Genomic DNA, 9,293 nt, shown 5'->3' with positions numbered 1-9,293 from the left:
GTATTGAGCTGGCTAAAAGGGCAAATGGAGAGAAGATCTTTTCAACATGAAGAAGAGAAGCTATTCATCATATTCGAGTTAAAGGACAAGGGTTCTCCTTTCATTTGTGGTAGTGTTCGAAAAGGCAAATTGAAAAACGTGCGTGTGTGTGTGCATGACTGTGTGAAAGGGAGAGTGTGTGTGTGGTTATGTTTAAGACACGTGAGAGACACGGAGGTTGGAAATATGCAGGAATATCAGGAGAGTCATGCATAGCGACTGATTTGCTGTCACTGACATAAAAACAGAAACACAGTAGGTATCTACAGTCACAGTGCCTGAGTGGGTGTTTAAGAGAATTACTTTTCATCAAACAGAAGAAGAAATGATGCAACACGCAATCATGACAAACAACATCACATGCCTAAATAACAATACATGGCACTATGAATGTGCCATGGTGATAAGAGTTTTTGTGACGCTCTATGCAAATGTGCATCCAGTTTTTATCAACTGGAAATGTTTATTGTATGTGTTTGTATGTCCTCAAAAGCAAACAAACCTACAGAAAATGATAGCTTTCATTACAAAATAGATACATGAATATGAAAACACACAGCATGTGTTCGTTACATTCAACCATTCATCAAACTTGTGACTGCACCCAAAACCTCAGACTGCCGATTCTCTTTCACATTCAAGCCCTCCTTCACATTCACCTCGAAGAGAAGCAGTTTGTTAAGTGTTCAAGTGTTTCTCACTGGAAGTAGAATAGAAAGCAGCAAAATAATGGCTCTAGACAACATGTGTGAAGGGCCCAGCTCAAATCAGTGAGGGAAAATGCTAGATGAAAAGGTCAATAAGCAGCACAGGAAACTTAATATGAAGTAGACATATGAATTCCATCACATGGATTAGCGCCCTTGGCAAAGTGCAGGACTGACTGACACTGCTGAATCAATTTATAAATATCCAATGTCTGGTGTGTAAGACACTCAAGAGCTAAGAGGACCTTTCACTAAATGCCACCAATTCTATTCACCTATTTCGTTTCCTGTTACTGGTACATATTTCACTTCTGGTGTTTCTAGTCAAATCGGATACAGTCTCTGAGATTCTTGCCTTCGTAGTGCTTCATTGAAGTTACTTCTTTTGATGTTCCATGGTATCTTTTTTTTTATTTACACATGCATTAACTGGTTCATTACTGAATGCAATGGTTGCTTAATTTTTAAATGCTTGAACATTTAATTTTTTCAATATATTGTCACATAACTAGGCAAAAGAAAATGTTGATTAAATGTTAAAGCAAGACACCAAAGATCATGTTGAGCACCTATATTATTGCGTATAATTTGTAAATCTGTGGGCATAATGAGAATTTTCATTTGTTTATACTTGGATCAGTTATTTTAATAGTCAATCCTCAAGTGATTTTATTGTTAGACTTTGATAACTTGCCACAGAGGCCATCACAGAGAGGATGTATTGGATGAAAGAGAAGACAGATACCTAAATGGCTGTACAATAACAACAGGATGTGATTTGGACAGAATGTCAGGAGGGAACAGGAAGGTCAATATTAGAGTAACAGAATATGACCTTGGAGACAAAACATCTTACAATTGGAGCTGTTCTCCTCTGGCGTGGCTGCACCATTGATCCTTTGCTCTAATATCAATTATCTATGCCATCATTAACTGAGGTTTACCACAATGTCATTTTGACAATGTTCTTTGGGATATATCCTGAGCTACCCATCTTGTCAACTCTATATTTAAACATTCTTTGAAAAGGGAAGCTTGTGGAAGTGTGATCTTTGTGAAATAATGTTCAGGTTAGGGCTAAAAGCAAAGTTAGAAAACTTTCCATGACACAGTCTCCTCCTAAAGTTCCCCCAGGAGAAGAGTCATTATCCACTCTGAGGTCAATGCAGCCCAATAAACAGAATATGTACAGTGTTGTGTTAAATTTCACTCATATAAGTATGCATGCAGAAATGTTAAAAGACACACACACAGACATGCACGCCCCACGCTCACCAATTACTTTTGCTGCATGATAAATCTCATGTTAGGAAAAATAAATTAGAGGGGCAGATAATTAAATTTACCTTAATACCGTGTGCTTTATCTGCCATATTGACTTTCCTTGTTAAAATAGGAACATAAATGACATTTCCAAGCAATTATGCGATTCAGTGCCAGGAGTTCTGTCTGTTTAGTATTTGTCATCATCAGCGCTGCTGTCCTCAGACAGGCTGTGTCCAGTGTGGTAGAGAAATGCACACCTGTATCACAACACTAGACCTAGATTCTATCGTGGATCTAAATTAGTTAATTATTTTATTTCTATTACTCTACAAAACAAGTATTTCTAACAAAAGCCAGCATTTGCTACTTTGTAAAAACAGCAAGAATGTGCTTTATAATTTTAATAAACTCTAATACTGTTTGTTATCCAGAGAAAATTGCTTTTGTTTTTCTGAAAAAATCTAAAAAAACTTATTATTCCTTGTAATGTTCTTTACATTCTCCTACTTCTTATGCCAAATAAACAATTTAAATACCCTTTGAATTAGCTAAGTAATGCATTGTCACAAACCTGAAAGGGTGTTTTTCTCAGCTTAGGAAAGGTTTACATTTTGGAGATATAAGGTTTAAACACAACATTGTGTTTAAGATGAAAGTTCAGACATTTTCTGTTGTTGTCAACTCTAGTGAAGTTATGGCGGCTCACTGAGTCTACTTGCACCAAGAATGCTTCTACCAGGATAATACTTCACTTTGGCCTTGAGAGTCAATTGGCCACAATGAAATCTGTGAGACATGTCTCTTGGCATCTTTTCAAAGACTCAGCCTTGGTCAAACTTTTGCATGGTATAGCGCGTACAAGAATGGCAAATGGCAACTTTTAGTCGGATCAAAGCCTTCTGCCTCTGACTTCCTCCCTTTGTTTTCAAAGTTTATGTATCTCCAGTATGAACACTGCAGTGGGTATCATGCAGGGACGTCGGCCCCTGTCTGAACTCAGAGACACGTCTGACAAAGGCGATTAAAGCCTCTGACAGCATGCCTGCATGTGATTAGACCATCCTTTAGAGCTTTGAACCCCCACCCAACTATTCCCCAAACTTATACACTGAAACACTAACAAAAAAAGGAATACTATGTCCGCCTCAATGAGGAGTGAGGGATGGAACGATCAAATAGGAATCAGCAAGGGAAAACAAACAAAGAGTTGCTAAATAAGCTGAGCGACAGACAGAGGCCTTTTCCTTGGCTAATGGCTAGTGCAAATAGAATGGGCCTTAAGGGATTTAAAGGGCTGTGGCTGACAGTTAAAGCAGTCTAAAGCTGATCTACAACAAAGTGAGAATGTGATGCATCCGCACAGCACCAACCTAGACAGGATGAGAGGGTGTAAATAACAGGAACTCCCCAGAGATGTGTGCCACATAACACAAAGACTCCCTGGTTTGGGTGTTTGATTTGTTTGAATGCTATCTGACATTTACTTAACCAGCTGTAGGGAAATTATCTTTAAGGATTCTCAGTTTGGCTTAACAATGGTACTAGCTTCTGTCTGTCTTTCTCCATTTGAGGTGCCACTGCACAAAATCTGTACTACATATATTAAATTAGAATGTACTGCACATTATATTTTGCTTTTGTTGTGTATGGAGTAGTAATGCAACTTTATATAGAAAGCAAACCTAACACTGAAGCTTCTACAATATGAGCACTTGGAGTCACAGTGAAATTATGGGGGGGGGTGTTCCATTTCCATTTATGTCTCTTTCTGTTCTTATCTGGTCCAACATCCCTGCCATCACATCTCTGTTACCTTAATGGAAAACATAAGAGATGCCCTTCTAATGTTTCCTCTTCAGATATACTGCTCTTTTTTTTCTGCCTCTCTCTGTCTCTTTCTTCCTGTGGACCACCCAGACTATCACAGCAAGTGACGTGTGTGTGTGTGTGTGTGTGTGTGTGTGTGTGTGTGTGTGTGTGTGTGTGTGTGTGTGAGTGTGTAACTGTGCATGTGTTGTGCATCTGGGCTAGTGTTACAGCTCAGATCACAGCCCAGTGCACCTCTGAACACCCTGTTTTCAAGTGGCAGTTGAGTGGCAGAAGGACAGTGACAGTGCTCTTCAGATCCGCTGTCCGTGTGACACATTGTGCCTGACACCAGTTTACAATAAGATTTCACATTTTACATCAAAGGATATGAACTCAACGCAAATTAGACAGGTCCAATTATTTATTTTGTTCCTGAAAACCATGCCTTATTTGATTCATTTATCAATTGATTGATTTACTGACTGCTCAACAGATTAAGCTATTGATACAGTAATCGATTAACTTCGCACCAGCTTCATGCACCCCACATAGGCAAATGAGACACATCCATGTTTCATGACAATATTTGCACATAAGAAACATATTCCGAAAGAACTGGGGTGTACGTTCATTCAAAAGGACCAACAGCAGCATTGGTCATTCACGTAAATGCTTAAAATAAGCTATGTTATGATTTTTTTGTTTTCCTGAATGAATGACTGACAGTACCAAAAGAGATGGTAGGGAGTAGCATGACATTATTATTCTGCCACAAAACATCTAAGGGAGAAGGTGAGTGGACCGTTTGGATGAACAAAGTGTGTGACGTCTGTGGTTTGCATACCATCTCCTACCAAATATTAGTGTTGGTTTCTCTTAACTATGAAAGTGATTTGCCAGTTTTACATTTAAACCATAGAGTCATGTCTGTAGAGTCAGTGCCTTCCAAAATGACCTTAATTTGATGTTTAGGTGAGGATTTTAAACCCCAACATCATGTTTCAGCTTCTTAGAAAGGTAGACAAAAGAAACACATTATGCAATAGTACATTATCAGGACGAGGCAGGGGGCGACAGATTGGTTCTCTATAACAAAATAACCTCAGTGACGATGAATTTCTTCTATTGTAAAAAGAACTCAGATCTTAGAACTGTCTTAGCCTATGGGAAATGATGGACAACCAATTATTCAACAATGTGCACACTACTAAATGTTCATTTACAAATTTTATGGTGCAACAAACCACTGATCAAATGTACTAAAATAAAAGTGAATATGCATAATGTGTATTTTGCATTTATCAGGTTGTCCATTTCAACAACTCCAAAGTGATTTTTACATGCAAAAACTCTTTGGAGGGCCAGATGGTTCAGCCCTGACGCACATGAACCGTTAAATTTCGAAAGGTTGACATGGTGCCACGGGTGGCAAAGCTGCATCTGGCATGGTATTGAGAGGCCTGTGTGGTATCTAGACCACATCCATTCCTGATGGCATCATCCAGGACCACTGGGGCACAAACTGATGCCCGATGATGACTGTCAGGGTCGTGTGAAGAACCACTCAATGCCTGGAAAATGTCAAATAGAGGAGATAGTGATTATTTATTCAGAAATGCTAACTATTCCAATAATCTGAATACAGTTTGGCTTAATTGTATGTTTAAATATTCTGTTTTAGGCATTTGGCTAGGCAAAATCTGTGTTTATGTATTTGTACAGTCTTTCAGATTGACCTTTGCTGTGATGAAACCTTGCTATATATAACAGTTATACTCACAATTATTGATATGTGAACTCTAGGTTGTTTTTTACAAGGAGTAACATGGACCACTGTTTGGCATGCTTTTTTCTGCCGTTACTGAAATATTTAGCATTGACCGATTGCTATAAGCTTACATGCAGGTCAAATGCACACAATGCTATATATCATAAAATATATGAAAAAGAAGTGATCATTTTTAAGGATAAAAAGACATCAACTTGACATTTGGTCTCTCCAGTATTCAACTTATCCAAATGTGTTGACCTAAATTCTGTCTGAAGTGTGTGTTGGATCAAGAGGCCTGTGATGTCATTACTTCTTCTGTCATAACCCAGTGGATCACAATCACATGTTCCGTGGCATTTGGTCATGGGGTAAGAGAACAGATTCCTTTTTAGGCTAGAAATATTGTTATCACTAAATGAAGTATATTGAATTTCTTTTACAGACAGAATAATCTTAAAGACTTAATCTAAAAGACTTTGAACACAATACTATTGTTGGTAAAATATGCATTGCCTTAGTATGATCCCTGAAAATATGACAAAGCTTTGAAAAATTAAATTCGAAAAAGTCTAAAGAAATGTCAGACACAGTCCCTGCTATTTAGAATAATACAGTGTCTGGAAAGGCATGCAGTTGTTTAATTTTTGAAATGCAAATTCTCCAGTTTTTGAGGACAACCATTCACCCTCGTTGTATTGTGGTGGCAGCATAATTCACACTGGCAGAGATCTCAAACCCTTGGCAAATACAACCAAAACTGTCTGCATGGCAAGATACCACTTGGAAAAGGTGGGAAAATATGTTTATTTGTGATTTGGGTGAACTGACATGAGTTGCAGCTTTCACTGTGCACCTGTATTCCAATGAATCAATTGTTTAGCACATTAAACCGAGTACAAGGTGATGCCAATGTGTGAGGTAAACAAGACTTTCCCTTGGAGAGCAGACAGCACTCAACAGACAACTGCTTGTTGTCACACATAGGTTATTTAGGTCAGGATATGTAGACTGGCGAGTACAAAGGAGAGCACTCAGCACCACCCCTCTAAAAATTGTTCATAAATACTGCAGGGTGATGCTTTGTCTTTCTGCTGCACTGAACCTACCCTCGCTTACAAGACAGCTGTGCTTTGGCAATGTGCTTCCCAGCCGTACACAGCACACACTCTGACAGGACACATATATTCTGATGTATTGTTGTTAATGTTTAAATGCCTTTACTGCCATGCCAAAACAAAACACAGTATTCTACTTCCCCACAAGCAAGAGATGGAGAAATGAAAAAATAAGGTGCATGAAGCTTATTTGGAGATATAAGTTGGAATGTGATTGACCAGACTGCAAAGACCTACAAATCTGACGTCGTTACTCACGGAATTGCAGCATTTACAGACATTATTTATCTAGTTTGCACAGGTGACAGCCTAAAGCTTTACATATACAGTAAGGCTCTGCGCTGGAAGTGATGATTTTGTGTTAAGCTGTTTAAGGTCACAGGAGTTTCAAATAGCAGAGCAGGTGAATCACTCACCAGACACACCTGATTAAAAACTTAAACCTCTCTGCAGGAGATGTTGATTCGTTAGAAAAGGTGTAATTTAGAAAAAAAAAAAGTCTGCTTCTGACAGGTGAATGTTGGGGAGGTTTGCATTTCAGCACGAAGCCTGACACTTGTTTACATAGTAAGTTCAAAGCTGTCCAGCTTACAACCTGATATAGCTGCTTATTTGGATGAAAAGTAAGACCCTGTAAAAACCTTTATTTGCATAAAACCTTTGATTTAACACAGATGAATGCACAGGAGAAAGCAACAGCCACTTTGTTAAGATTAGAAGAGTTTATTTGTCACATTAGCCAGAATTACCTGTGTTGGTGTCAGCTGTGTGGAATAGCAAAAGAGAGGGAGACATGTGGAGAGGAAAGGTGAAAGAAGCACAACAAAGGAGAAACACTGTAGGGTAGGTACAAGGCAAGAAAGAAGACAGAGGGAAAAGAAGAAAAAGATGCATTCATTCGACACCTTGTTGCCTAGTAAGGTGCTCCCTCACCTCCTCCTACTGATAATAACTAGCTTTGCACACTGAACCACAGGAGAGAGGAAAAGCTCCCTTTGCTTTTGCTACCTACTTCCTGGGAGGGCTTGATGTGTCAGAGAGGAACCCGAGCAGCTCTCTTGGACTGAACCTCTTCTGCCCACAGTGTGGTGGCTGGAAGGATGTCTACTATGGCAGCTGGAGATCTGTTGTGATGAAGGAGGCCTGTGGAGCTAGATAAACTGCCAACTGATGTCTGCTTTAGAGGGGACTGGGATCTGCGATACAGGCACTCATGCAAAAAGACTGAACTAGACTGAAAGAGAGGCAAAGAAAGAGATGATAGAGGAGAAATGTATGGCAGGATCATGTTGACCATATGTCTTCTTACGCCGTCTGGTTTAACCTCTGCCTGTCCCTCTTGATTATCATAGAGGTCACATCATCATAAATCCACCATGTAAACAAAATGGACGGGGAGGGAGAGAGAGGGCAGATAATCAACTAGTCTTCCTCACAAGTCCTAATGCTTGTTACTCTCTTTGGTGTTTTGTTCATGAACAGATGCTTGAACAGATTAACAACATGACATTGAAAAGGTCAAGCTATGTTGGCCCCTCTGTTAAAAAAGAAACTTGGATAACTTCTGACCAATATGGCTAACTACCAATGTAGTGATTATAATGTATATTATGTTTGTGTAGACTGAAGGTTTTTTTTTCTTGTCTGAAAAAAAAAAACAGTAGAAAAAAATGTGTCCCTAGACCAAATCAAGCTCCCCTTTTGTGCCGCTAAAGTCCAATTTTCCCTACCTGGTACCAGTCATCACTTCACAATTCTTACAGACAAAAACGTTTTCCTGCACCTGGTTTTTGTTTACCCCTTCTTTTCATCAGGGTCAATTGGGTAGCCAAGCTCTACTGGGATAGTACAAGAGTTTCATGACCGTTCTCTGGTCCTGCTTTTGCTGGACATGTTTTTGTTTGCCTCTGTCTAGACCTCTGCCTGCTGTTTTAAAGTTAGGCTGGTTCTACACTTAGCTAATAAAGTTATGCACCACGCTACTAATGCTACAAGCTCACACTATATTACTTCCCCACTATTTTAGCTTCCCTTTTCATTATTTTTTTGTCTCTGCTCCTCTTGACTTCACACTCTTTTGCTAACTTTTCACTCCTCTCTCATTTCTCTCCCCTCCCTGCCCTCCCTCTCCCTTTATATCTTCTCTGCTAACACAACTCTATAACCATGTCTTGCTAAGCTTCATGGATTGCAGTGTTTTCCTGAAATTAGAGTCACATGCTACCTCTTATCCAAATATAAGTATGTGGCAGGCCTCCACATTTAGTTGTCAGTCAAAACTACAAGCCTCCACTCATCACAGTGTCATCGGTGTTGATGAGAAAAAGACTGTAACCTCTATTCTCATACGAGCATTCGGGAACAGCTCAGCAACCCCATCAATCCCGCCTCCATCAGCCTGACAGAGCTGTAATAACACAAATCGCTGTGACTTTCAAATGCAAAATGAAGGTAAATCAGCAGTCGGCTCACATCTTCTGCCATTCTCACAATGAGCCATAAAAATGAGACAAGGTGATGTAATGAATAATAAAAAAAATACTTTAATGGTTACACTATATATTCCAAGACAGATTTCCAAGGAGA

The sequence above is a fragment of the Siniperca chuatsi genome, linkage group LG1, assembly GCF_020085105.1.
Source record: "Siniperca chuatsi isolate FFG_IHB_CAS linkage group LG1, ASM2008510v1, whole genome shotgun sequence".
NCBI classification, from domain to species: domain Eukaryota; kingdom Metazoa; phylum Chordata; class Actinopteri; order Centrarchiformes; family Sinipercidae; genus Siniperca; species Siniperca chuatsi.
The sequence above is the reverse complement of the archived record's forward strand: the minus strand, read 5'-3'. Positions refer to the sequence as shown.